At 43.2% G+C, this 27,359-nt stretch overlaps 1 protein-coding gene across 5 annotated transcripts in view; it reads left to right on the top strand.

Moving 5' to 3' along the window:
- LARGE1 (LARGE xylosyl- and glucuronyltransferase 1) overlaps nt 1-27,359 on the top strand; it is an 852,160-nt gene that overhangs the window by 247,980 nt on the left and 576,821 nt on the right. The window lies entirely within an intron of this gene.

The raw sequence follows: 27,359 nt of genomic DNA, 5'->3' as shown, positions 1-27,359 counted from the left end.
TTCTTTCTGAATTGAGTAAATACGTCCCACTTCTTTTACATAAATTTTACAAATGCGTTTTTTATTCCAGTTGGTTTCTGTTCCTCTGATCTGTCTGCTGGTTTTCTCATATTGTAGATCCCAGTCGTCCTCTCACTTTTCCTGATATTAGACACCTTGAGGTGTGTGCCCACCTGTCAAGAATTGACTTTGTCTCTAGCTCCTGCATTCTGAAATATGTCTGGTACTGGAGGACCACGTTCCATCTTTGGCCATAACTGGACTAAGATTGTACCTATAACCCACGCCTAGCTAACTCTTGTGCTCACATGTGACTAATTGGGTCTCAAGAATTTGGACAGACAAACAGGGTGTAAGCTGTTGGTCTGGACCAGGAGAGGCTGACTCAGGGCAATGGTACCACTTTGGCAGGCATCCTTGTTCCCATGTCGACTGGAGAGGCAGGCACCCTTGGGCAAAAGAATTTATCAGCTGGTAGAAAAGAGAGAATGCTGCAAACCCCAGATAAAGCACGAGTGAGAAACCCTTAGGCTTCTGACTGAGGGCCATGGTGGGCCACAGGGAGAGAAGAGAGAAGGAGAAAGAAGGAGAGAAGAGATAAACAGTGATGGAGAAAAAATATGGAGACAGTGAGGGAGGGGTAAGGGGGAGATAGATGGAAGAGACAGAGATAAATATGGAGAGATAACTGTCGTAATTTCCAGTGGGTTTCCAGTTCCTGCAAGAATCAGAATACTTTGTTCCTCTACTAGTTCCATTGTTTATGTGTTTATGTTAAACTGTCCTTTTTCCTTGGGCCAGTTCCAGTGAGTTTTTCTTTTTTTTTTAACTCCTGAAAGACTGTGGACTGAATCACACTAGGAGCTGTTACATCTTGAGAATCATTTTATTATCCTCCCCCGTCTTTTTCACTAAGGAATTGTTTCTCATTTATTAAGCAATTAGCTGCAGGGGATGGTGAGAAGAACCTGAGCATTAACACATCAACACACCTGGGTTCTAATGCTGGCCCTGCCACTTGTGAGCTGGCTGGCCCTGTGCAAATGGTCGAAGGTCTCTGAGCCGTCGATTTTTTCTTCTGTAGAGTGAGGATAAATGATATTTGCTTTACAACATAGGGTTTTATGAAAAGTAAAACTTTTGGAAACATTTTAATTTTCCTTCTTTTGTGATATTGAAGCTCTATCTTATTGCTTTGAAGAATCTGAGAGGTCTTCTTCTTGACCTTTAAGGACAGGTTGCCAAATTCTGGCCTGCAGGTTAAATCTTGCTCTCTACATGTGTCTGTAAATACACTTCTATTGAAACAGAACCATGTCTCTATCTCTGGTGGCCACTTTCAAGCTACAGTGGCACCACTGAGTATTTTGGCCCACAAAGTCTAAAATATTTAGTATTTAGACCTTTGTAGGAAAAGTTTGCCAACCCCTGTTCAAGGATCTTACAGTCTTGATGAGAATTAATACAATGTTCTTCTAATATACATGTTGTTTATTATTGTTGATTTTCTTATTTTTTTTTTTGTTGGTGGTGTTTTTCTTTTCCTGTACCTGCTGATGGCACATATTGTAGATTTAGCTTTTTATTTTATTGTATAGGTTTCTTGGTCTTTGATATGTATTTTGGCTTTTCACTTAGAAGTCTGGTATATTTTATGTCATCCTCAGTTATCTATCACTATTGTTATAAAATGCTTTTAACCAGCCAGCTTTTTTTTTTTTTTTTTTTTTGCCATTGAATCTGTAACATATGATGTGTAGGTTTAACCTGCTGGACGTATTCTCTCATGTGCAAATAATTTGATGTGGTTGGTGACAACTCTCAGAGGATTCTCCCACCTGCTGCTGACTGGCTTCTCATTGTCCAGTTTCATCTCCAGAATTTGGTCTCTTTAGGGTAAACTCAAGCTGTGACCTAAGTCTCTGCAGCCGGTATAGTGAGCAGTGAATCTGCATAAGCCACTTTTTGATGTTTTGTGCAAAAATATGTTTTGTTACTAAAATATCACTCTACAACTTGTACTGCTAGTGCCTTTAAAGCATAAAAACATAGAACTCTCTTTGGAACAAGAATTTAAATAAGTACTTAAAAAAAAAAAAAAGAAAAGAAAACCTCCAGGCTTTGTAAGAGCTATGGTTTGGTGAAAATATCGTGGATTTTGGAGACAGATTTTTGTTCACACCTGAGGCCCTTTCACTTACCAGCTGAATGACCTTGGGCCAATTATTTAACTTTCCAATTATTTAACTTGTCTTACTTTTAATATGCTGTCCCCTAAATTGGAGTGAACACCAACTGTAGAGGCTGTTGAAGGGATTAACTGAGAAGATACCTATAAAGCAGTTTGGGTCGTAAACGCCTTTTGTGAGGGGAGTGGTTATTGGAGAGTTATTTAGAGACAATTCCTTTGGCAGGTGACTCAAAATTGTGGTACCAGGTATAATAGAACTTCCTTGAACCAGAAGTCTCCAGAGAGAACCAATTTGCCATTGTCATTAGGTCAGGCAGCTCACCGCTGGATCTCCTTGTTCACCCTGTTTCACCCACACTGGCCTTTGTTTTGTCTTATTTTGTTGTTTTTTGTTTCCCAAGTACATCAACCTTTTTCCTACCCCACGGCTTTTATACCTGTCCAATCTGAGATATGTGCTGCTCTGCCACAGTCTATGCCCTACTTCCCAGTTATTCTCTTCTTATTCATTCCCTCTTGTTCTTCAGTTCTTGGATCGAATCTCACTTTCTCAGGCATGCCTTTCCTGAACGAGTCTTGGTCAGGTTCTGCTCTTGTGTTCTTTTTTTTGTTTGTTTGTTTGTTTGTTTTGATGGAGTTTCACTCTTGTCGCCCAGGCTGGAGGGCAATGGCGCAATCTTGGCTCACCGCAACCTCTGCCTCCCGGGTTTAGGCGATTCTGCTGCCTCAGCCTCCTGAGTAGCTGGAATTACAGGCATGTGCCACCATGCCCAGCTAATTTTTTGTATTTTTGATAGAGGCGGGATTTCGCCATGTTGGTCAGGATGATCTCGAACATTCGACCTCAGGTGATCCACCTGCCTCGGGCTCCCAAAGTGCTGGGACTACAGGCATGAGTCACCGCGCCTGGCCTCTTGGGTTCATTTTTAAGCAAACAAACTTTTTTTTTTCTGAGCCCCTACTATATGCTGGATATTGCAGATAGAATGGAAATTTAAAACATACACTCCCTCTCCTCATTTGAAACTTCTGCACTCAGCAGAAGAGAGAGGTATGGCAAGCATGCAAGCATACAGATAGATTGTGATATCACTGCAATTGAGCTCCACAGAGGAGAAAGCCATGCTGCCAAGACAGCTCATGAAGTCAACAAATTGGCCGTGTTGGGGATTTCAGGGGAGACTTTCCTGAGGTTGAGGACCATGGGCCTTTATCTGAAGGATCAATGGGAGTGCGTAGACAGAGATCCTGGAAGAGTGATCCATGCAGTGGGAATGGCATGCAAAGGCCTGGCAGTGGGAGAGATGGATGAGACAGTTTGCCATACCTGGGGCACTGAGAGTGGGAGTGCCATGCTGGGAAGTCACTGTCAGCTGAGCATGCACGGCCTTGAGTCATGCAAAAGAGTTTCGCCTTAGTCTTTTGAGAAACTAAAGCTGCAAGGAGGGCTGACAAGATCAGATTGGCATTTTGAACAGCTCCCGCTGTGCAGAGAATAGATTGGGAGGCAAGAGTGGATTCCAGTTAAGGACATGATAGTAGGTGAAATAAGCCAGTAATAAACAAGTAAAGACTATATGATTCTATTTATGTGAGGTTCCTAGAGTTGTCAAAGTCAGAGCAACAGAAAGTGGAATGGTGGCCACCAGGGGCTTGGGGGAGGGAAGAATGGGAAGTTGGCTGGGTGTGGTGGTTCACACCTATAATCCCAGCACTTTGGGAGGCCGAGGCAGGTAGATCACATGAGGTCAGGAGCTCGAGACCAGTGTGGCCAACATGGCAAAACCCGTCTCTACTAAAAATAAAAAAAATTAGCGGGGTGCAGTGGCTCACACCTGTAATCCCAGCACTTTGGGAGGCTGAGGCAGGTGGATCACATGAGGTCAGGAGTTCAAGACCAGCCTGGCCAACATGGCGAAACCCCATCTCTACTAAAAATACACAACACACAAAATTAGCTGGGCGTGGTCGTGTAACCCAGGCAGGTGGATCACATGAGGTCAGGAGTTCAAGACCAGCCTGGCCGACATGGCGAAACCCCGTATCTACTAAAAATACACACACAACACACAAAATTAGCTGGGCGTGGTCATGTAACCCAGGAGGCTGAGGCAGGAGAGTCCTAGAACCCAGGAAGCAGAGGCTGCAGTGAGCCGAGATTGCGCCACCGCACTCCAGCCTGGACGACAGAGCAAGACTCTGTCTCAAAATAAAAATAAAAATAAAAAAGAATGGGGAGTTATTTCATGGGTCTGGAGTTTGTGTTTTACAAGATGAAAAAGTTCTGGAGATGGATAGTGATGATGGCTGCACAGCAGTGTAAATGTGCTTCATGCTACTGAGCTGTACACTTCAAATGGTAAAGATGGTCAACTTTATGTACGTAACATAAAGTTATACGTAATACGTAATACGTAAAATATACGTAATATTTTACCACGATTAATAATTTTTTTGACAAGAATGGATGCAAGGGGATCAGCTGGCAAGCTGTTGCAGCTGTCAGACAGAGAGACCTGCTGAGAGTTTGGGATGTGGAGTAGTGGGTGGAGATGGATCTGAGAGGTGAGAGGGGATGAATTAGCTGTGGTGCAGTTGGCAGCATGGAAGAGTACAGCGTCAAGGGAGGTTGTGGGTCAGGCTTATTCAACTGGTGGGGCCATTTACCAACACAGAGAATTTTTTTTGAGACAGAATTTTCACTCTTGTTGTCTAGGCTGGAGTGCAGTGGCATGATCTCTGCTCCCTGCAACCTCCGTCTCTCAGGTTCAAGCAATTCTCCTGCTTCAGACTCCCGAGTAGCTGGGATTACAGGCACCCGCCACCATGCCTGGCTAATTTTTTTGTATTTTTAGTAGAGATGGGGTTTCACCATGTTGGCCAGGCTGGTCTCAAACTCCTGACCTCGTGATCTGCCTGCCTCAGCCTCCCAAAGTGCTGGGATTACAGGTGTGAGCCACTACACCCGACCAACACAAAGCATCTTGATACAATCTCTCAGAGCACCCTGTACTTACCACAGTGTAACTAAATAATTATTTGGGCAATCGATTGTCTTCCTGATGAGCTGTAAAGAACACACAGGTAGAGACCATATCTGCCTTCTTCACCAACTGTCTTCAGCACCTGGCATATTGTCTTGCACATAATAGGTGCCGTATAGATATTTATGAAATGCAAATGATTTGGGGTATTTTAAATCTACTTCTCTACCAACTCCTTTGGTTCTTAAGCTTATTTCTAGCATTGAGTTTTTACATGTCAGCAATGAGAACAGACTGAGAGACACAGGACCAGGCAGAAAGAGATCAAAATATTACTTTTTGTTCCAACAATTTAGAGAATGTATCTCAACCAGATAGACTTACTTCCTCACCCAAATTGGTCAGGAGCATAGCAAACAGTATCAAGTCCTCTCCTAGGAACACATGGCACATACTGTCTACAGGCAGACAGACCCTGGAAGAACAGGAGAGCAGGGCTGGCTGAGCATGGAAGCAGGAAAGTCTTTCTCACAGACTTGGCAATCAGATGTCACTCCTCTTCCCTAGGAAGGAAGTGGGGGCAAGAGGTTAGGCTTGTTGCTCTGCTAGAGCTCACTCTTCACTGAAACCTCAGGAATGAGGTGGAAGGGTTAATAGATGGGATAGCTTTTCTTGCTGCAATTTTTGGTTTTTCTGAGGGAGGTGTTGTGAGTGGCCAAAGTCTCTGGTCCTCTGACCATTTTCTGTCTAGTATAAGAAAGAGCGTGAGAGACACGTGGGTACCTGTCTCCTCTTCTGTGCTTAGCTGGGACAGGCTTTATAACATCTCTCTTCGTAGGTCTTCTTCTTTCTAAAACCCAGGGGTGTACATGATGATTTTTTTATTACCTAATATGTAGCTGGTTCCTAACTTTTGGAACTGCCTGATAAATTGGCTGATAGAGCAAGTGTAGCTTAAGATTGATAAATATTTTTTATGCGTGGTAAGAAATGTCTCCTAAACATAACATTTGAAAGGTAAAACATCTTCATGTAAAATGTTTTAGGAGATGAATTGTCAGTATTCTTTATTGTCAAGCATATCACACATACAGACAAGAATGGCCACCATTCTTAATCCATTTATGCTGGAGGTTGCAATTTTTTGAATTTTTGCAATCAGACCTTGGCAATGACCTTGAACGGTAGGATATCAATAACTCCCACATGCTTAGTGTTCCAATAATGGAACACTAGGCATAGATGGGTTAAAAATCTTAAACGATGCTTAAGAGAAAGGACAACATAACGTTGATTCTGCATGCCGAACATATTGCATCGTGAAGTTAAGCATTTCAGATTTCACCATATAGCTCTTTCTCTTCATAGCCAAATGTTGTGCTAGGGATTAGAGAATGAGTGGTTCTAGCTCTATCTAGCATAAGCTTTGGTAATAATATGGAACCAGGAAAGGGAACATTAACAGCTTGAGGGTTTGAGGCAGGACTCAACTTTGCTGTAGATTGACTAATTGTAGAGTATGAAACACACATACGTGAATGCTAGGTAATAACTTTTCTTCATAAAGCATTTTACACTTTACGTATAGTATTTACTTTGGTTCAGTGTTTAGGTGTAATTACAGGCCATTCTCTAGACATCTCATGATGGCTTTCATCTCATTCAGTATGGACTCAACAGTGTGGTATCTGCATGATAGATGGTGAAATGTAGCCATTCTGGGAACTGGGGAAATCCAGTAAAACTCAGGTGGTGGTGTACTTCCTGCAGCAGGGAGGTTTAGAGAACAACTCTTTTTTAGCTCCCCCTGGCCTCAGGATAAAGATCCAAGTTTTTTGGTGTGCCTAGAAGGCCCTCTGGAATCTGATCCACTTGTCTTTCCAGCATTTTCTTTCACTGGTCCCCACTTCGACCAGGGCTTGAGTCCGATCACAGTATTTTATGTTCACTGGAAGCTCTACTCCCTCTGATCTCCAACCATAGGATCTCACATTTTCTCATTTTTTGGTGCCTTTGGCATCTCAGTCATTTTTTCACAGCACCCATAGGTAAAATGAAATACCTATTTTGTTATTAAGCATTTATGTCCTAACAACTTAGTAGCTGTCTGAAAAAAAGAATACATATAAATTGAAGGGAAAAATACCAGTATTTCACTCTTATCCACATTTATTTGCTTATGGGATGTATGGACCTGTTGGGCACTGTACAATTTTTCAAACTCTGGAATCAGATTGGACAGGCGTTGCACACTGATTTCCATGCAGTTATTGCCTTTTATCATAGCAAGTTCTGAAAATTCAGCTGTGTTTAAATACAGCCACCAAAGGAATTAGTGCATTCTAATGTTGAAACTGTGAACTACCTCGAGCTAATAGTTGAGGCTGTGTCCAGCATGTGCTGAGAATTGCTGCACTTCTCTAGAAGTTTTAAAGTATCCTGCGGTGCCCCCGTGGGTCCACTTTGGCACCCTGGGGCACCTTGGCACACAGTTTGGGAACCATGGTTCTAAGATGTTGTATATGCCGTTTCCTCTGCTTGAACATGTCTCTCAATCTAGCGTCTTGGTGCTCACCTTTCCAGTCTCAACATGTACGTGATGAGTCCTCGAAGTTTTTCCCTTAATCTTTAAAACTGAGCTGGGAGGTGGTTCCAAATGCTACTTCAGCACTCTGTCCTTCACCCTGCTATTTTTCTCTTTGCAGTGTGATTTTATCTTTTTTCTTCTACTAGGCTTTATAGTGATTGATAGGGAAAGGGACTCTATAGTGACACTGCAGATATTTCATAAATGTATGAATTTAATGAGTGAATGAATGAGTGAATAACTGCTATTGGATCTTAACCAGAATGAGCTTGTTGGCTGGAGAAAATCAAATAAACAAACAGGTTGACAAGTACAGGGCTCCTTTCATTTGTAGGAGAAGAGTTTTTGTAAAATCCTGACCTTGGGGACTTGCAGTGTCTCTTGCATCCTGCAACCTCACATCCTCTTTGGTTACACACAACGGCACTCCCTAGTTATAGCAAAAGGCCTCATGAATTACAATACCAACAACAGTGCAGGTCAGTGTGAGCCTTTTGCATTTATTCATGTTGTGAGACATTGACCCATATGCATGTCTCTGTTGAGAAATTGTAGGTATAACTTGCTTCAAATGTATGTGTTCTTTCCTTTAGAGGGAAATATATTAAGTTGCCTGATGGCTCAAACTCCTGGCATATTGCAGCATTACAGAAAATACAGATGTGCTGCAGTAATTTAATCGAGAGGTGATGGAGGCTTGGGGACTCTGGCGCAGCTCCAATCACAGGGAGCAGATCTTGGGCTTTACCCCACAGCAGGTGGGAAAGGTCTCCCCAGGCCTCAGCTAGCAGGTATTTCTGTTTCTGGAACTAATAGAACATCAGGAACCTTCTGATAACAATGAGTATCAAGGAAGAGGGATGTGCATTTCCTCCTCCAGACCAAAAGAACTCAAGTGGCTTTTCTGAGCTCTGTGGACATTGTTTTGCTTTAGTTTTGCCTTATCCCTATAATAGGAGGATACTAATGTTATCATCTACCACAGATGGCTGTTTTTATTACTAAATTGAAGAGCATGGTGTATGAATGTTGGCCAATAATAACAGTAATAGTAATCTCAGTGAAGTCCTGTGCATCTCCACTTAAGGAGAACATCATGTCCCATTCCCTTAAGATTTCCTGTTTTCCCTAAGCCTTTCCCATAGGCTTAAAAATGCATTTTCAAAACAGCCCTGAAAGACAGATGGAAAGCTATGTTCCCAGTTAATTGAGGCTGAGGGATATAAAATTACTTCCCCAAAGTCAACATCGCTAGTAACTCTTCTGAGTCCTCCTTTGTAATGGCTCAGTTGCCGCCAAGCAAGGGGAGCCTTTTCTCCACTCTGCTGCCACTCTATGGGCCTGGGAGATGCCAGTAACATAGCCTGAGGTGTTAAGACTCAAGGTTGGCTGAAATGTTTCATGCTGAAGGACAGAGGTCTGCTGAAGGGTCCTTGTGAGTGCTGCAAATTAACCCTCTCTTGCCCTTCCATTATTGCGAGGGAGGATCTGTTTCTATCCATCTTTTTACGCCATTACCTACTTACACTACTTCCAAAGTTAGAAAGGTGAGAAGCAGCAGCGAAATGTGTACTAAAAGCAGGTTCAGGGAATGGGAAATAACAAAAGAGGAAAGGATTTGATGCTCTCTGGGGTCCTGCTTTCAACCTTCCTGTAGATCTTAGGCAAGTGCCTGTGAGTCTCTGGGTCTCACCTGCCTTATGTAGAGTGGGCACAATCACTCTCTCTTCTGTACCTGCATCAATGGACATGAGAGATCAATGCACTAGCACAGCCTCAGATACTCCAAAATCTGTCTCCAAGTTCCGCCGATCTAAAGGAGTATTATTTTTCTCAGAAGCATGTGGGAGTTTATTTCAGAGAAGCACTCATACTTTACAGGGAAAGTGACTTAACCAATATAATAAGGTAAATAATAAGTTTTGTCAAGCCCTTATCTCATACTTAGCTGGGGCAGCTAATGCCTCTAGTGCTTCATCTCATTTATTCGACAATATCACAAGGTAAGTGCTCAGTGGAAGATCCTTAACTCATCTCCACTGAAGAACACATCCAATAAGCAAGGATTCCTCCATTCCCTCTGGCAAAGGAGTGTTCACTGCCCACTGAATGTGGAGTCTCCAGCTACCAGCTTACTTTCTAGTACTGTTTAGCATTGCTGATTGCACCAGTTAAACTGTGTGCTCAGTTTCATCAAGCTTATTATAGCATATCTTTACCTATAATTAACAAATACAGTTTAATTAATTATTCCATGAAGCAGTGAAATATGAGTGCAAGAAGGAATGTTTCTATAAAAAATAATAAGTTGTGTATTTTGGAACAGTAGCCTAAAAGCAAATTGCCTTAAGAAGAGCTGTCAAATAAGATGTTGGCAAGACAACTAAAAAATGGGGGAAAAGATAAAAATAGGAAAGGAATTCTGTACTCTGATTAGTTTACACATATCTTTTAAGTTTACCCCACACTATAAAAGAAAAAAAAAAAGATAAAAGTGCGTGGCAACGTCTGTGATTTATGCCAGGAAGGCAATGTAGGATTTTCAGACAGCGGGCATGTCCTTATAGAAAAAGCCTTTGCCCCATATCCAAAAATTGTCCAATAAATGCATGTTTGTATGTGATAAACTAAAGTGTTCCTAGTTTATACATGCCTTAATGGTGCTGTGTAAGAGCATGCCTATTTTTACCCCCATTTAACAGATGACAGTGAGGACCAGGGGATCATGATCTTAACCAATGATGAAGAGACCCAGAGTTAATAATTTATATTATGTTTTTAATCCTGTTGTCTGCTTCTGTCTTTCGAATGTTTTAAGTATACTTTTAGACACCTTTTCTTGGCCCCAGTGGCTTTCTCATTACAATCAGGCTGTAGTGCCTACAGCTGACACTGGTATTTAGAAGGCTCTGATGTTTTCAAGCCAGGCTAAGGCCAGTGTTCCTGGCTTTTCTCCTGGGAGTAATGGCTTTTCTGTTAAGGCATCCTTTCCTGTAGGAGGAGGAGCTCAGTGACTTTCCTCACAGACTGAGATAAACGTCATGATAGAGATAAGCCATCAGATACTTAGAATTTGATGCTGTTTGCATTTCCTTCTGGCTTGTTTGGGGCTGACGCTTCTTAGTCCACAGGTGCAAAGATGGAAAAAAAAAGTGTCAGGAATATGTGAGAAGGATGGAAGCCTTCTTTCTGGCGAAACTCATATAACTCTCCCATCATCCAGCAAAACAACCCAGGTGTGTGTATATGCGAGGGTGTGTGCACGTGGGTGCATGCACCGGGCTGAGTAATTATAACCCTTATAGAGGCTTATTGTGGTGGAATGCAGCCTTCTGGGATCTGGAGAGAGAGAGGTCTCTTATGTGAGCTCTGGATTTTGACAAATGGCATATTTTGGGATGTGGGGTTTATTTCTGCTGAATATCTGGCTTGATTAGCGTGGCGAAGCACATGCAAAGCAGACTGAAGCCCCACCCACCCAAGCCTCCCCAGTGCTGTACAATCAGGAAGTGCATTCTCACTCCCATTGTGGCTTTGGAGGGAAGTGTGCTTTACATATGCAAATGCAAGCCCCAAGTTTCACTTAATAATTATCAGCTGGAGATTCTATTGATGAGCAGCTGAAGCTACTCATCAGTAGAGAAACTGTGAATTAACCATTTCTAGGCCATCCTGGAGACTGCTGCCTCACACCAGCCTCTGAATCCACTGGCGGTTGCAGAAAAAGATTTCTGATTCCCCCTGTGTGTCACTTCTCCTGTCTGACCTGAGCCTGGCAGGTGAGACCTCCTGACCCCTTTTATTATCATGTGTGCATCTCTTCCCTGCTCCCACCTCCTTTCTGTTTTGTAGGCTACAGAAGGCAGAATAGGTCCGTCTCTATTGGCAGTAGCAGGATTGCTTACAGCTCTAGAAATAATGGCCTCATGCACTCTCTGCGGTAGCTCTCCTGCTTAGGCAGCTGCCAGTGTCCTTTTGAAAGGACACAGGACAACCCAGGCAGGGTAGCCAGGGTGTTCAGATTAAGATGTCAGGAAATTGCCTTCTTTCTGATTCTTCTTTCCTTTCTTCTGCATCCATGCTTGCCCTCTGAGTGTAATAATAGTATACTTGGGCTGCTTTATCAGCCTCACTTGTTCTTGCTGTGCCTTGGTAGAGTTCAGCAGACTGTTAAAAATGGTATGATTTGGATTCTCTTGTTATTCATCTTTCTGCACCAAGTTCCTTACTTTCCTGAATCTTGTTGAAACGAGGCTGCTGCTTCTCTTTCCTGCAAGTGGCATCTTGCAAGAGGGTATCCCCAGCTTGTTGTATAGAAGTACAACCTTTATTTCCTGGAAAGAGATATTTAGATGCAGAAAGTGAAATGAAAATCGAGGTTTTTTTTGGAGTCAATTTGATCTTTTTTTTTTAAACTTCTTTTTGCAGTAAATCTTGCAAGTTACTTAAGCTTTACTTAAGCCCAGTGAGCCTCTGTTTCTGCTTTTTTTTCTTTTTTTTTTTTTTCTTGAGACGGGGTCTTGCTCTGTTGCCCAGGCTGGAGTGCAGTGGCGTGATCTCGGCTCACTGCAAGCTCCGCCTCCTGGGTTCACACCATTCTCCTGCCTCAGCCTCTTGAGTAGCTGGGACTACAGGCGCCCACCACCATGCCCGGCTAAGTTTTTGTATTTTTAGTAGAGATGAGATTTCGCCATGTTAGCCAGGATGGTCTCCATCTCCTGACCTCATGATCCGCCTGCCTCAGCCTCCCAAAGTGCCGGAATTACAGGTATGAGCCACCGCACCCAGCCCTGTTTCTGCTTCTTTAAAATGGGGACAATAAACCCGTTTCAGAGAACTGAAATCACTATATAAGATAATGTATGACATTCATCCAGCCAAAGTGGCTGGTCAGTAAGGGAGCCCTAATCTTGATCCTCATTTGAAATCCGATTCTCATCACTGAACTGTTGCAAAAGTTGCTTGTATTCACCTGCATTCTTGATTTAGTATTCAAGATGTGTCTTTTGAGTGCTTACTGTGTGCTTGGTTCCAGACCCTGGAGATACTGTTGTTGAAACAGATCCACAGAAGACTCTGCTACCATTGAACTTGTGTTCATGAGGTGGAGACAGGCAAATAAAAAGGAAACAGATAAGTTTATACTTGAGGAGAGTGTTGTGATGTGTGGAGTGGAGAAGAATAAACCAGGGGACAGAGTGAAAGAAACACTGTGGCCTCAGGGTGGGCAGGGATGGGGTTTTAAAGGCTGGTTTACAGATGCTGCTCTGAAGAATGGTATTATATTTAAGCAGATTCCTAATGAACAAGGTAAGAGGCAACAGCAAGTGTAGAGGCCCTGAGTGGGAGAGTGCTTGCTGTGTATCCCAGGAGCATATGCCAGGCCGGCATGGCTGGTGCCCAGGGAGCAGAGGAGCATTTTGACGTCAGAAAGATAACTGTGGTTGAGACCTTATGTGTAAGTCACTGCAAGGTATTTGAGTTTTGTTTTAAGTTTGATGGGAAGGCAGGTTCGAAGCCCTGGGTTCGAACAGGATAGACATGTGGTCTGATAACCAGTTTTTTTGTTGTTGTTGCTGTTGCTGTTGTTGTTGTTTTTTTAAGATGGAGTCTCGCTCTGTCACCGGGCTGGAGTGCAGTGGCGCAATCTTGGCTCACCCTCTGCCTCTTGGGTTCAAGCGTTTCTTCTGCCTCAGCCTCCCGAGTAGCTGAGACTATAGGCATGTGCCACCATACCTAGCTAATTTCTGTATTTTAGTAGAGATGGGGTTTCACCATGTTGGCCAGGATGGTCTTGATCTCTTGACCTTGTGATCCGCCCACACTGGCCTCCCAAAGTGCTGGGATCACAGGCATGAGCCACTGTGCCCGGCCCTGATAGCCATTTTTAAAGGCCATCTGGCTGTGAGTGACAAGTAGAATGAGTGAGGCAGAGTGGCCTGTTAGGTGGCTATTGAGTGAGTCCGGGTAAAAGGTCCCAGAACTGGGGTCATAGTGGTGGGGGTTGTGGGGAAGTGTTTGTATCCAGGGTATATTTTAAGATCAAACCAACATTGCAATACATTGCTAATGACGTACATGTGGGACATGAGGGAAGAAATTCAGGAGTGAGTCCTAGATTTTTGGCCTGTGCAGTGGGGAACAAAAGTGATGACATTTGCTGAGAAAAGAAGCAGAAGGTTTTGGAGGTGGAAATCCAAGGCTGTGGTTTGGATGTGGGGACATGAAAGGACTCCTAAGTCATCATCTCCTTCCACAGTGTTGTGGGTGTGTAAGAATGGCCACGGTGTATACACGTTGTGCCAGGCACTGGGAAGCACAGGTGATTCAGCCTGGCTCCTGCCCTGAACAGGTGTTCAGTTGACGTGTTGAGACAATGGAGGTGGCATAAAGAGCTGTTACACATGGGGTGAGAGCCACTACCTTATCTATGTTGTGGAAGGTAGTAGGAAATCCAAGGATGGTGAAAGAAGAGAAGGAGCCAACTCACCCTGGGCAGATTGGAGAAGGGTTCCTAGAAGAGATTATTGAGCCAGGTGTTGGAGGGTACATGGTAATTCACCAAATGGCAAAACATGCAAAGGAAATAATACAGCATTCTTAATGCTTGTTCCAACTGCCAGCCCTGCATTCAGGAACTTGGCACAGGGCTTGTATATGTAGGGGCTCCTGAAATCCTTGTTGGTGAAGATCGTTGGTCCACTGAGGACTCTTCAGAGCCAGAAGATGGAAGTATAAAGTGCAGTAGATTTCACCAGCAATTTCAGAAAGTTTAGCAAGGCTTGAACCAGGATCTCCTCTTGGCCAGTCAGCCCCGTCATCCCCATCCTGACACTGTCTCTGAGATCAGTCCCTCAGGTGGGCCTCTGTCCTGCGAGGGGCTTTTCTTTTTGGGGTCAGAAATTGGGATCCTGTACTGGAGGCTTCACCATCATAGGCTTCCCCTTGGTCCTCTGCGCCTGTTACTGCTTCCTGCACTCAAGCCCATCATTCCTCTCAACTTGCAGAGGAAAATCCTGACTTTGCCTTATAGTGGTATTGAGTTGAGGGTTCTTAGTTTTATTCTTCTTACTTTTATAAGACTGCTGGAAGCACCTTATAAAAACTCTCCGGTGTAGGACTTGGAAGAAAATACCCGTCAGTCAAAAGTAGAGATGGCGGGTTTTGACCTTAATAAGTATTAGCACAAGATTTTACCCAAACATCTATCTTGCTCTTGGTAACATGTTATCTTTGCCAAGTGCCCATCCCAATAAAGCGTTATTTCTGTCAAGCTGAACTCCTGATGAAATCTTCTATTCCCCTCTCTCCCTGATCGGTTTCGATAAAACCTCATTCCTCATTCTGATTTTCTCCTAAGGGATGGTTTGGATTTGTCAGGAAAGGGTGAAAAAAGAGGTGATTTTTTTTTTTCATTTTCCTCCGCTTATTTCTTTTTCTAATGTAGATACTTGTGGGAATTGGAATATAACTTTAATGTAAGTCAAACTGATAAAGGGGGGTTGGACACTACTGTGAAGAAGGAAAAGAAGATAGGAAAAAGGAGGACAGTCACTTACAGGCAAAGGAATGTCCAGCCAGGCTTTTGCTTGTTTTCTCTTGTTTTTAATTTACAATGGAGCTGAGGAAGATAACACTGATTTAGGTGAAGGGGCAGTCTACAGCAGGGGGATGCCATTGAAGGAATCAATGACATTCACAAAAGTACTTGCTTCCATTTTTTTTTTTGGAATGGGTTAGAATATTCTGGATGGCAGCTACTCATGCCGTTGGATGGCTATGTTGCCACTGCTAACTTTAACAAGTACAGAGTCCCCCTTATCTTTGATAACTAGCTCTTTCTATTCCTCTTTTTACCAGCCCCATCATTTCTGTCTCTCATCTGGTTCCACTCTCGAAGAGTGAACACTGCAGGCCAGAGTTGGACACTGCTGGTGAAGTGTGGCTTGCATAGCAGGCGGTCTCCATAGAAGGCTAGGCAAGGGGTGGGGAGTTTGGATGAAGGGCGGTGATTTGTCTCAAAGCCAGTTGACTGTAGAGGAGATGGGGTATGTCAGAGGGCCCCGAGAATATGGTGCAAGTCAAGTCCATCCTCACTGATGCTGGAGCTCCTGAAAAGATGGGGCAGGGCCTTCCTCCCATGTTGGTCTTGCTTACATGCAGTATAAGGGAAGAGAACTTTTGCTCAGGTTTGGCAGGTGCACCATTTCAGGGGCAGTGGTCAGATAGGCAAACTGACCACTCTCCCTGACGCATAGCCTAAAGGAACACTCTCTGGACCAGGCTTATCCAACCTGTGGACAGCTTTGAATGTGGCCCAACACAAATTTGGCCACTTTTAAAACACTATGAGATTCTTTTCCTTTTTTTTTTTGCTCCTAAGCTGTCCTTAGTGTTAGTGTTTTTTAAGTGTGGCCCAAGACAATTCTTCTTCTTCCAGTGTGGCCCAGGGAAGCCAAAAGATTGGACACCCCTGCTCTAGACTTTTAGTCATGTTTCACATTCAGTTTTCTTCTTACAGTCCCAAGACATTCATGGAACAACTGTCTTCCAAATACAGAGAAGGATATCAAAGTCTGAGTGGGTTATCTGGTAGTCCCCCTCCCTCCCGAGGACAGCAGAACACCATAGTTCAATTCTGATGCAGTCCAATTAAAGACACACTCATGATGTAAGGTCATCATTCTGTTGGATCCTTTTTGATGAGAGTCCCTAACTCTTCTCTGTAGATCTGAATTTCACTTGGATATTTCTCCTCTCAAGTGAAGCAGGAGGGGCACAGAAGCCCAAGGAGCAGGAATGAATGGGGTCAGGGCTTTGCTGATTTGTCTGGCGTCCTCAAATAGCTGCTGTTTGCCATTGAAATCTTTCATCCTCTGTAACCCAAACCAGACATTATTGTCAGTGCTCCTCATTTAAAAAAAAAAATCACAGAAATGCCAGGTGCAGAAGCTCACATCTGTAATCCCAGCACTTTGGGAGGCTGAGGCAGATAGATCACTTGAGGTCAGGAGTTCGAGAACAGGCTGGCCAACATGGTGAAACCTCGTCTCTACTAAAAATACAAAAATTAGCCAAGCGTGGTGGCGCGCCTGTAGTCCCAGCTACTTGGGAGGCTGAGGCAAGGGAATCGCTTGAACCTGGGAGGTGGAGGTTGCAGTGAGCCAAGACTGAGCCCCTGTACTCCAGCCTGGGCAACAGAGCGAGACCCTGGCTCAAAAAAAAAAAAATCACGAACCTTTTTTGGTAAATAAATATGGCCAACAGGAATGACAGTTTGAGGCTTACAGCAAGTATAGATTCACAAAGTGAGAAAAGGATAGTTTTCAACGTACTCAGTATGATGAATGCAAAATAAAATTAAAAATCTTTGCTAAAAAATCATCCCATGTGGGTCTTCTGATTTGAACAAGATTTTAGCTACAAAAAAAAAATCAAACCTCATTAAAAATTTTACTGTAAAATATGATTCTTAGCACGTGTGATTCGCCTCACTCTTGGAACATTTTAGTGGGATTTTATAAGGGCTATGAATATTTCATATCAAATAACACATTTATTGCAAAGGTTTTAAAAAATTAAATCAGTGGAAAAAACACTTATGAAATCTTTCATGTCGAGTGCTGCTAAAGAGAAAATTAAGAAATTCTATAGTATTTCTGCATCTGATTTTATAGTAAATAGCCACATTGAGGACACTCAGTTGATGCTTTGCAAAGGATAAAATCGTTATGGTTGTTTAGCTTTTAGTTTTGATGAATCTACCAACAAAGGGGATTGTGTCCAACTATTGCATATGTATGAAATAGGACTCAAGAAACTGGGGAAGGAGAAAGGATGCTTTCTCAGACTCAACCACTGGAGACCGTCACTAACGCTGGTGATGTCTTCGAGGCTGTGTAAAAAATGATTGAAGTTTAGGGGCTAACTGGGGGCAGAGGCTCTTCAAAGATGACTGGAATGTGAATTTATTGTGCTCTCACACACAGATCAATTGTCAAGATTTGCGGTGAATATCTATTCACCTTTTCTAGTATACACTGTTATCATTACCCTCCAATGACGGTTTTCTAAACCACCTGGTGATCTAAGAGAAGACCTTCACTCTGCTGTCAAGTCCTTCCATTTTTCTAGGAAACAGAGCACTAAATACATTATCTTTTTTGGCCTTGTTTGGTGACGATTTGAATCCTACTAACAAAGCCCTTTTGTCCATACTCAGACTCCTTGGGTATATGACGGGCCAGTTATAGAAGCAGGAAGACATGATTGCCCCACCATGGTAACAGCAGTTCAAAGACCAACTGCCTCCAACTTTCAAAACTTAGCATATTTGGCAAAACACACACACACACACACACACACACACACACACACACACACACACACACAAACACACCCCAAAACATTTGAAGCTTTGAAATCATTGAACCTGAAGTTTCAAAAGACAAAAACTGGTATCATTGCTTGTTAGAACACACGTCAAGCATTTATAGTCTAAACCCAGGTATAGGTACAGCAAATTGGTGCTAAAAATGTCTTCATTTTCTTGACTTAATGAAGCTCTTTAAGCTAACGTTCTTGGAAATGATTTTATGGAAGACAAAAGTCAGATCTCATTCAGCCTGTTATGGTGCAGTGAATCCAGGCCTCTTTCCCTGGCACTGTGGTTGCAAATTCTTTTTAGAAGCTAGTGAGGAACTCTCCTTTTTTTTTTTAACTGTTCTTCCATCTTTGTCAGAAGATCTGTCTCCAGGGCCTTTGCTGGAACTCAAGTTTGCTTTGGTTGCCAAAGATAACTTCCAGAAAATCACTTAGGGGAATTTTGGGGCAAAACATTCCCTGTGTACCTCATAAAAAGCGAGCAGCCTTTGTGTGTCATCATTGCCATTTTCCTTCCCACAGCAAATCTGATTCCATGCTTTTGAAACTTAAGAAAATGGCTCAGCCTGGACCTGTGTCTTGCTGTGACTTATAAACTGCCTAGAAAAGAAAAGCTGATGACACGTTGGCAGACTCAGCTCTCCTGTGGACATCTCATGATCAAAATTAACTTTTAAGATCAAACTGAGTTTTCTAAATTTTTCTAAAATGACTTTGGCTGCAATATTTAATTTACTTTGAAATATCAAATGATATTAGATATTTGGCATTGAATGAGGGTGTGAAATCTTTATGTTAATTAAAAGGAGGGCATTTTCTAACAAAAATTACAAATTGCTAAATGAATATAGTCTCATATGGAAAATGAAAAATTGAAACATATATTGGAATAAGGTGACCTGTGATTGGTCAAGAGAAAGGAACCAGAAACCAGAGAAGCGGGATAGTCAGGCAGCTGGGCTAGAAGGGAACTGCTTTTGAAGGAGACTGTCTTCCAGGAAGCAGGGCGATGCCGAGGAGCAAAGCAGGCCCTACGCTTGGAGGAGCTACAATACCAGGGAAATCACGTGGGTCTGGGTCACATGATGGAAGCTGCTGAGAGAATACAGTAGAGGCTTGTGTAAGGGAATGGAGTGCAGGGTCAGAGCAATACTATAATTAAGCGTGGCAATGCTAAGACTTCCTGAGAGTCTGGGGAAATGCCTCAGCCAGCATTTCTCAACCTTCATTACACATGAGAATCCCATGGGAGTGGCTGTTTTTAAAAATGCTGAAAACCCAAAGGAATATAAATCATTCTGTTACAAAGATACATGCACACATATGTTTATTGCAGCACTATTCCCAATAGCAAAGACTGGAATCAACCCAGATGCCCATCAGTGATAGATTCAGTAAAGAAAATATGGTACATATACACCATGGAATACTATGCAGCCATAAAAACGAATGAGACAATGTCCTTTGCATGGACATGGATGAAGCTGGAAGCCATTATCCTCAGCAGAGTAACACAGGAACAGAAAACCAAAAACCGCATGTTCTCACTCATAAGTGGAAGCTGAACAATGAGCACATGGACACAAGTAGGGGAACAACACACACTGGGGCCTGTTGGGGAGTTGGCAGGGGAGGGAGAGCATCAGGAAGAGTAGCTAATGGATGCTGGGGTTAATAGCTAAGTGATGGGTTGATCTGTGCAGCAAACCACTGTGGCACATGTTTACCATGTAACAAACCTGCACGTCCTGCACATGTATCCCGGACCTTAAAATTAAATTAAAAATTTTTTTTAAATGCTGATAACTAGACCCCCACCTCCAGAGATGCTATATGAATTCATCTAGGTTGGGACCTGTGCACATTCATATTGTTTCCTAAGTTTTATAATGGAAGCCCAGATTGAGAACCACTGGCCTGAGGGACCAGGGAATGACGCAGAAACAACAACCGCAACCACAAATTAGGCTGGACTTGTTCGGAGAGTGTTGAACAGGAGACATTCCGGTTTGGTGCGGAAAGAGCCATTTATCTGGAGCCAGTGAACCTGGGTTCAAGACTCTCCCTCTGCCATTGTTGCTGGGATGACATGGAGCCAGTTAAATCATGTGCCTGTTTCTCTCTTTTTTTTTTTTTTTATTAGTCAAATAGAAATAGTGAGAACACCCACTTCATGACAGCATTGCATAAATTAAAATGAGATGATGCAGACACAGCACCCAAGGACGTGTACTCGGGGAACTGACCAAGTGTTTGTTGAATTTGATGGATGACCTTGAAGTAGATAGAGTTGTTTTTGTGCATTATCAGACTGCAAACGTGGTGGAAATAGGATTGAAGAATGTTATCCGTGGCACCTGCGAGTGAGCTGACAGGAACAGGGAGAAATCGGAGGCAGGGGGACTAGCCCAGGAGACCCACACAATGTTCTAGGACAGGATCCATAATCTATGGCCAAAAAGTATGCCTGATCTGGCCCTCTGCTTGTGTTTGGAAATAAAATTTGACTGGAACACAGCCACAGCCATTTGTTATGTATTTCTATGGCTGCTTTTATGCTACAATGGCAGTCGAGTGCTTGAAGCAGAGATAGCATATCCTGCAAAGTAAAGCACATTGACTCTCTGGATGTTTACAGAAAAAGTTTGATGACCCCTGTTTTAGGATAAGATTAAGAGGCTTGGCTTCGGATGAGATGTTTGAAATCAAATGGGAAGAGCAAGTGCTTCAAACATCAGGAAGAAAGAATTGGCAGGCTTTAGTGACAGATTGTACGTAGGGAGATTTTGCCATATAAAGGTTAGGGATGTAGTGTCTTTATCACGGGCAGGATGATGCAACCGGACAGCTTTCCTGAAATCTGGCACTAAGTGCAAGAGTTTGCTTTCCTAGACTAGAGAGATCTGGGTCTGTCACCCCTGAAAGGGTCTGAGCCCCCTTCATGGGAGGCCCATCCAGACCCTGGCCCTGCCTGCATTAATGAGTCCCAGTCCTGTTCATTTCAAAGTGGTGGATCCCACATGCAGTACCAGATGCCAGCACTCTGGAGAGATCCAGAGATACTCAGCACATTCAGATTGATTGAGATCATCACTTAGGACATTTTGGATGGTAAGTCCCTAATCTCTGTCACTGCACTGCACGGAGGTTGATTTTCAATTTACCTTCTTTGTTCTGAATCTTAGATGTTTTGATTCTTAATTCAGAACATTCATCTCAAGTGGATTCAGAGATTCAGAGTCGATGATAAATTCATGTTTGTTGAGAAGTTTTGCAGGGAGGAGGATGATGTTGTCAGCTTAGTTTTTGAATAATGTCTTGTTTGACATTTTAAGCTGAAAGTGGGCTGAACCGCAGATCAACACACACACGTATTGCATGATAGAACGATACATCATGTTCATACATAGACTGTGTATATCTGAAGAGTAGAAACCTGGAAGGAAAGGTAATAGAGAAACAAAGGTAAAGGCACTTACACGCAAGGGATCCTATCCACTTCTGCCTTTATGTGCCCTGCCTGCAGCTTTAGTGGGCTTGGGCTGGGAGAACAGCAGAGAGTTTGAGTATTGATACGGTTTGGCTGTGTCCCCACCCAAATCTCATCTTGAATTGTAGCTCCCATAATTCCCACGTGTTGTGGGAGGGATGCAGTGGGAGATAATTGAATCATGGGGGCGGTTCCCTCATACTGTTCTCATGGTAGTGAATAAGTCTCACAAGATCCGATGGTTTTATAAGGGAAACCCCTTTCGCTTCACTCTCATTCTCTTTTTGCCTGCCACCATGTAAGATGTGCCTTTGTTCTTCCCTCACCTTCCACCATAATTGTGAGGCCTCCCAAACCATGAGGAACTGTGAGTCCATTAAACCTCTTGTTTGTTATAAATTACCCAGTCTCGGCTATGTCTTTATCAGCAGCGTGAAAATTGACTAATACAAGTATCTACTCTGTGTAAGCTTGATATGAAGTAATATTTGTGTGTACACACACACACACACACACTCATGCTTATGCTCCCATGTCCCTCATTTTATATAAGACACTGAGTCACAGGAAAGTTAAGTATTTTGCCTAAGTTATTTATTAGTAAGTGGAAGAACCATAATTTAAGCTCAGCTCTTTCTTACTCCAAATCCCATGCTCTTATCTACTTGATTTGTTTGCTTTTCTCAGTTCTCTCTCCCTCTTCCCCAGCATTTAATATTATAATGAGATGTCTTTTAAAATAACTGGTAGTTTATGATGTGCTAGGCATTTTACGCCGTTTTTTAACAAAAAGTTATAGGTGTTAGTTCTTCTCTTTCTCTCTTCCTCAAATGCTTGTTAAGTTAAGGAGCATGCCAGGACCTGGGGATGGAGACTGGAGATTGGGCGGTGCCACTCAAGGTGTGATCTGCAGGCCATTGTTCGTCCTTCTATTTGTCAGGGCTCTTTAGAGAAGCAGAACCAATAGAGTGTGCATATACAGCTATGTTTATTGTAAGGAATTGGCTTGCATGATTATGGAAGCTGACAAGTTCCAAGATCTGCAGGTTGAGTCAGCAAGCGGGAGACCCAGGAGAGCCGATGTGTAGTTCTAGTCTGAGTCTGAAAGCCTGAGAACCAGGAGATCTCATGGTGTAGTTCCAGTCCAAATTCCAGCAGGCTCGAGACCCAGGAAGATCTGGTGATTCAGTTTGAGTTTGAAGGCAAGAAAAAGATGATGTCCCAATTCAGTGGCTGTCAGGCAAGATGAATTCTCTTGAACTTGGAGGATGGTCAGTATTTTTGTTATACTCATGCCTTCAACTAATGGGAGGTAGCCAACCCACACCAGGGGAGGACACCTGCTTTACTTTGTCTACCAATTTAAATGTTAACCTCATCCAAAAACACCTTTAAAAAAAAACACCCAAAATGATGTTTGATCACATATTTGGGTACCACCTGGCCCAGTTGAGTTGACACATAAAATTAACCATATCCTCAAATTGTTGCTGGTCTGCAACAAGATACATATGGAACTTGAGACTAAGCATTTTAGAAACATCTAGAGCAAATGGACTTTGTGGCCAGCATCAAGTGTATGATCAATAGTCTTGATTAACGTAGTGTAGACCAGTTTGTTTAATTCCAGTGATGAGTTACACGTGGGCCAAGCTCTGTTTTACCTTTGAGTGTTAGGGGCAAATTTTTATCCAGGATGGACTGGGGGAGGGAGAAAAACTGGTTCTTCACCCAAGCTCCTTGTGCTTCCATGCCTCTCTTGCTGTCTTCACCACTGGTAGTTTGAGAAATATCAGTGTGGGCACAGTTGTTTATATAGCCATAAAATCGTATGGCTTTATAACTACGACCTATACACAAAGCTTGAGGAGCGTTCCTGGGAGGGACCAGTGCCTGTAAAACATAACAGAGAAACGTAAGGAGGCTGGCTGTTCACTACCCTGACCCTGTCTCCTCCTTCTGCTCCCAGAGAGTCAGGAGAAGCCTGAGCAAAGAGATCAGGAACCAGAAAAAGGAATAGTCAGGAATAAAAGCAAAAGTCAGGATGAATAAAACGAGAATGAGCTGTGAATCTGGCAAGGCAGCAGGGCCCACTATTCACTTCTGATCATGCGGTGTTGGGATCATCTGGACCACACAGCTACGGAGAGTTAGAGCTGAGAGGGGACTCAGAGCACATCTCCAGGGCCCCGCCTTTCAGAAGGCGAAACTGGCTTGAGGAAAAGGAAGGGGCCGGCTCAAGATAATGGACCTTTAAAACAAACAAACCGGAAACGACAATTCTGCCATTAATTGAGCACTTCCTCCGTACCAGGAGTTGGGCACAGCATGAACGTTGCTTTTTTCAACATTGGTTCCTCTGAGACCTGACATTAATTATTTAGTTGTGGCTTCATTGGTGACAAATCTATAGGGCTTTTAAAAGTGGGAAAACCCCTGCACGTCTTTGAGAGTTAAATTTGGTTAAAACCATTTGGGGTCTAAAGCAGGGGAGAAATGGACACAGGATGTCAATAGCATTTCTCTTAAGCCCACAATCAGACAATCATAATTTACGTAAATGTTTAAAATATGGGACTTTCAGGAGAGGGGCTAGAGAATGTGACCTGGCCTTTTTGGTGAAGCCTGCTTGCTTGCTCCTCCATGTTCTTAAGGATTAACCATGACCCGGCTAAGGATGAAGGCAGGAAGCTCAGCAGTGCCTCCTCTCGGAGTATATCTCAAAGGAAGCCAAGGTCTATTGACTGCTTGTTCCCCCATACAACACACAGAACAACTCTGTGTTCTGAAAATACAGCGTGCTTTACACCTTAAATTACATCATCAACTCATCTTACCCATGACATCACCTTCCCTCACTGAGAAAGGGTCACAGGAACTCACTGATGCCAAGCGCCTCCCAATAAGGGACACCATGCTCTGTATTTTGTTATCTTGCTTAAGCCTCCCATCACTCTTACTGGAACATTTTATGTTCCCATTTCACAGAAGAAAAAATCGAAGCTCAGAGCACTGATGTAACTCCTCCAAAGAGGAAACTCACAGGTCCCATTTGTTAATTTTCTAGAGACCCTGGGACCCTGTTGAGCTTCCTGCATTTCTGCCCAAATGCTCCAAAATCCTTTCCTGAGAAGGAAGACCCTCTCAGTCTCCTGAGCGTCTTTACCTCTAACTTAGCACATAAATGCAGGAGCATAGCTGAGCTCAAAGACCAGGAGACCTTGTTTACAGTCAGACTGCAACATAATAGGAACACAGTTTAAACTTTAGTCTTGGTTTCTGCATCAGTAATAGGGATAACTATTACTACTTCATTGTACTGATAGCAACCTAAGGCATTATCAGCATGAACCACCTAGCGTGGTGCAGATCCATGATAGACACTACAGAAGGTGTAACTCCCGAGGAAGCCAGAGGTTCATCTTTACCCACCCCTGCTCAAAGGGTCGATGTTGGTTGAGAAAATGCAATTATTAATAGCTGCCTATTCTTTTTCATTCTCAGTTGTACCAAACAGGGAGACAGGTTTCAAAAGCTTGGGTTGAAGCTTGTAATTGGCCAGTCGGTGACAATGCAACCCTAATCAACCTGTGATTTCACATCCCCTACCGATTCTGCATCGGCCTTTGATTTGTGGTCCCAGGCAGTGCAATTCATTGAGTCATATTTGTTGCATTGATAGAAGAAGACCAGGCACTTAGGCGTTTAACCCTGAGGTGATTAAGAGGGAAAAAAAATGAGTCATATTTGTTAAGGCCCAAAGATACATCAAAAAGCCCTGGGCAGAGGCCGACACAAGCACAAGTGAGACCTGCAGGGTGTAATTCATCACATTCTTTGATCCTCAAGTTTGTGAGTCACAGAGACTCTCTGGGACAGTTTTGAAGCTCAGGGGTCTGGGCAGGAAGGAAAAACTTGAAGTATGGAAAAAGAGGAATGTTTTTTTGACAGGCAGCTGAGAGAGGATGATTTTCTAGAGATATGCTTTTTTTGCTTGGTAACCCCTGAGGTGGCTATAAATGTAGCTGGAGCCCAGGATTTCTGCAGAGTGGAAACAGAAATAAGTGATAGCTTTGGGTATGCCTTGTGCCACTGGGACTCCTGAACAGTAAGCATGCCTTGAGCACCTACTGTATACAAGGTGATATAAGTATCCTTGGGATATGGGGTTTTTATACTAATAAGTGTTTTTTTTTTTAATGTTAGCTCTCTGAATAGCCTATAATGAAAGTTTATTGAAGTGGAGAGTGTACAGGCCCAGATATCAGAGAGACCTGGGTGCGAATTCTGACACCACCATTGTGGTGGCATCACATTGAGAGACCTGCTTATCCTCTCTGTGCCTCAGTTTTTTGTGTTGTTTTTGTTTTTGTTTTTTGTTTTGAGATAGAGTCTTGCTCTGTCGCCAGGCTGGAATGCAGTGGTGCAATCTCGGCTCACTGCAACCCCTGCCTCCAGGGTTCAAGCAATTCCCCTGCCTCAACCTCACGAGTAGCTGGGACTGTATACAGGTGCGTGCCACCATGCCTGGCTAACTTTTTGTATTTTAGTAGAGATGGGGTTTCACTAGCTTGGCCAGGATGGTCTCGATCTCCTGACCTCGTGATTTGCCCGTCTTGGCCTCCCAACGTGCTGGGATTATAGGCATGAGCCACCACACGCGGCCGTGCCTCAGTTTTTATTGCAGGGTTGTATGATTGTTACATGGAGTGTTGCTGGCACTCACTTTAATGGTTAACTGTTTTTCTGGGAAAACCGTGAGATGGGTCATGCTTCTACTTCTTTTTTCCTTGTTGCTTTTAATATTTTATTCTTGGCATGGAGCCATGCATCCACTCTTCCAGCATTTCTCAGACCTTGTAACATGTTACCACAAAGACAGGTAAGACCCGCCTTTGCCTACATTGAACTCCCAGTCTTCATAGGCAACATTTAGTAAAGCTGTTTACCAAATACAGTATGGCAGATACATGTTTTCATAGCGCTACATACAAATTATTTCGGAATATGTGGAAGGATATCTTGCCTGCAAATGGAAGAAGGTTTCCCCTGAGAGGTGATGCTTTTAAAACAGGATTTTGAAAGATGTATAGGAGTTTGCATAGGAAGAGCTCAATAAACTTAGTCATTATTATTATCTTTTTTCTTTTCTTTTTTTTTTTTTTTGAGGTGGAGTCTCACTCTGGCCTAGGCTGGAGTGCAGTGGTGCGATCTTGGCTCACTGCAAGCTCCGCCTCCCGGGTTCTTGCCATTATCCTGCCTCAGCCTCCCAAGTAGCTGGGACTACAGGCGTGTGCCACCAAGCCCGGCTAATTTTTTTTTTTTTTTGTATTTTTAGTAGAGACCGGGTTTCACCGTGTTAGCCAGGATAATCTCAATCTCCTGACCTCGTGATCCGCCCGTCTTGGCCTCCCAAAGTGCTGGGATCACAGGCGTGAGCCACTGCGCCTGGCCTATTATTTTTTCCTTATTACTCCTTCTCTTCCTCTTGCTCCCCTCCACTTCCTGGTACTCCTTCTCCCCTCCCTTGTCTTTCTCCCCAATCCCCCCACTTTGTATTCATAATTCTTTATTGTTAAGAAGCCTACTTAGAAACATGCCAAGTAGGGAGAGGAAGACAGTGCATTTAATTAGAAGCAATTTTATTATGATTGCCTTCTCTAAAAGGCATATTAGCTTTTATCACCATAATAAGTTGTTCTGTTCTCAACTTTGTTCCCAGTT

The sequence above is a fragment of the Pan paniscus genome, chromosome 23, assembly GCF_029289425.2.
Source record: "Pan paniscus chromosome 23, NHGRI_mPanPan1-v2.0_pri, whole genome shotgun sequence".
NCBI lineage: Eukaryota > Metazoa > Chordata > Mammalia > Primates > Hominidae > Pan > Pan paniscus.
The sequence above is the reverse complement of the archived record's forward strand: the minus strand, read 5'-3'. Positions and strand labels throughout refer to the sequence as shown.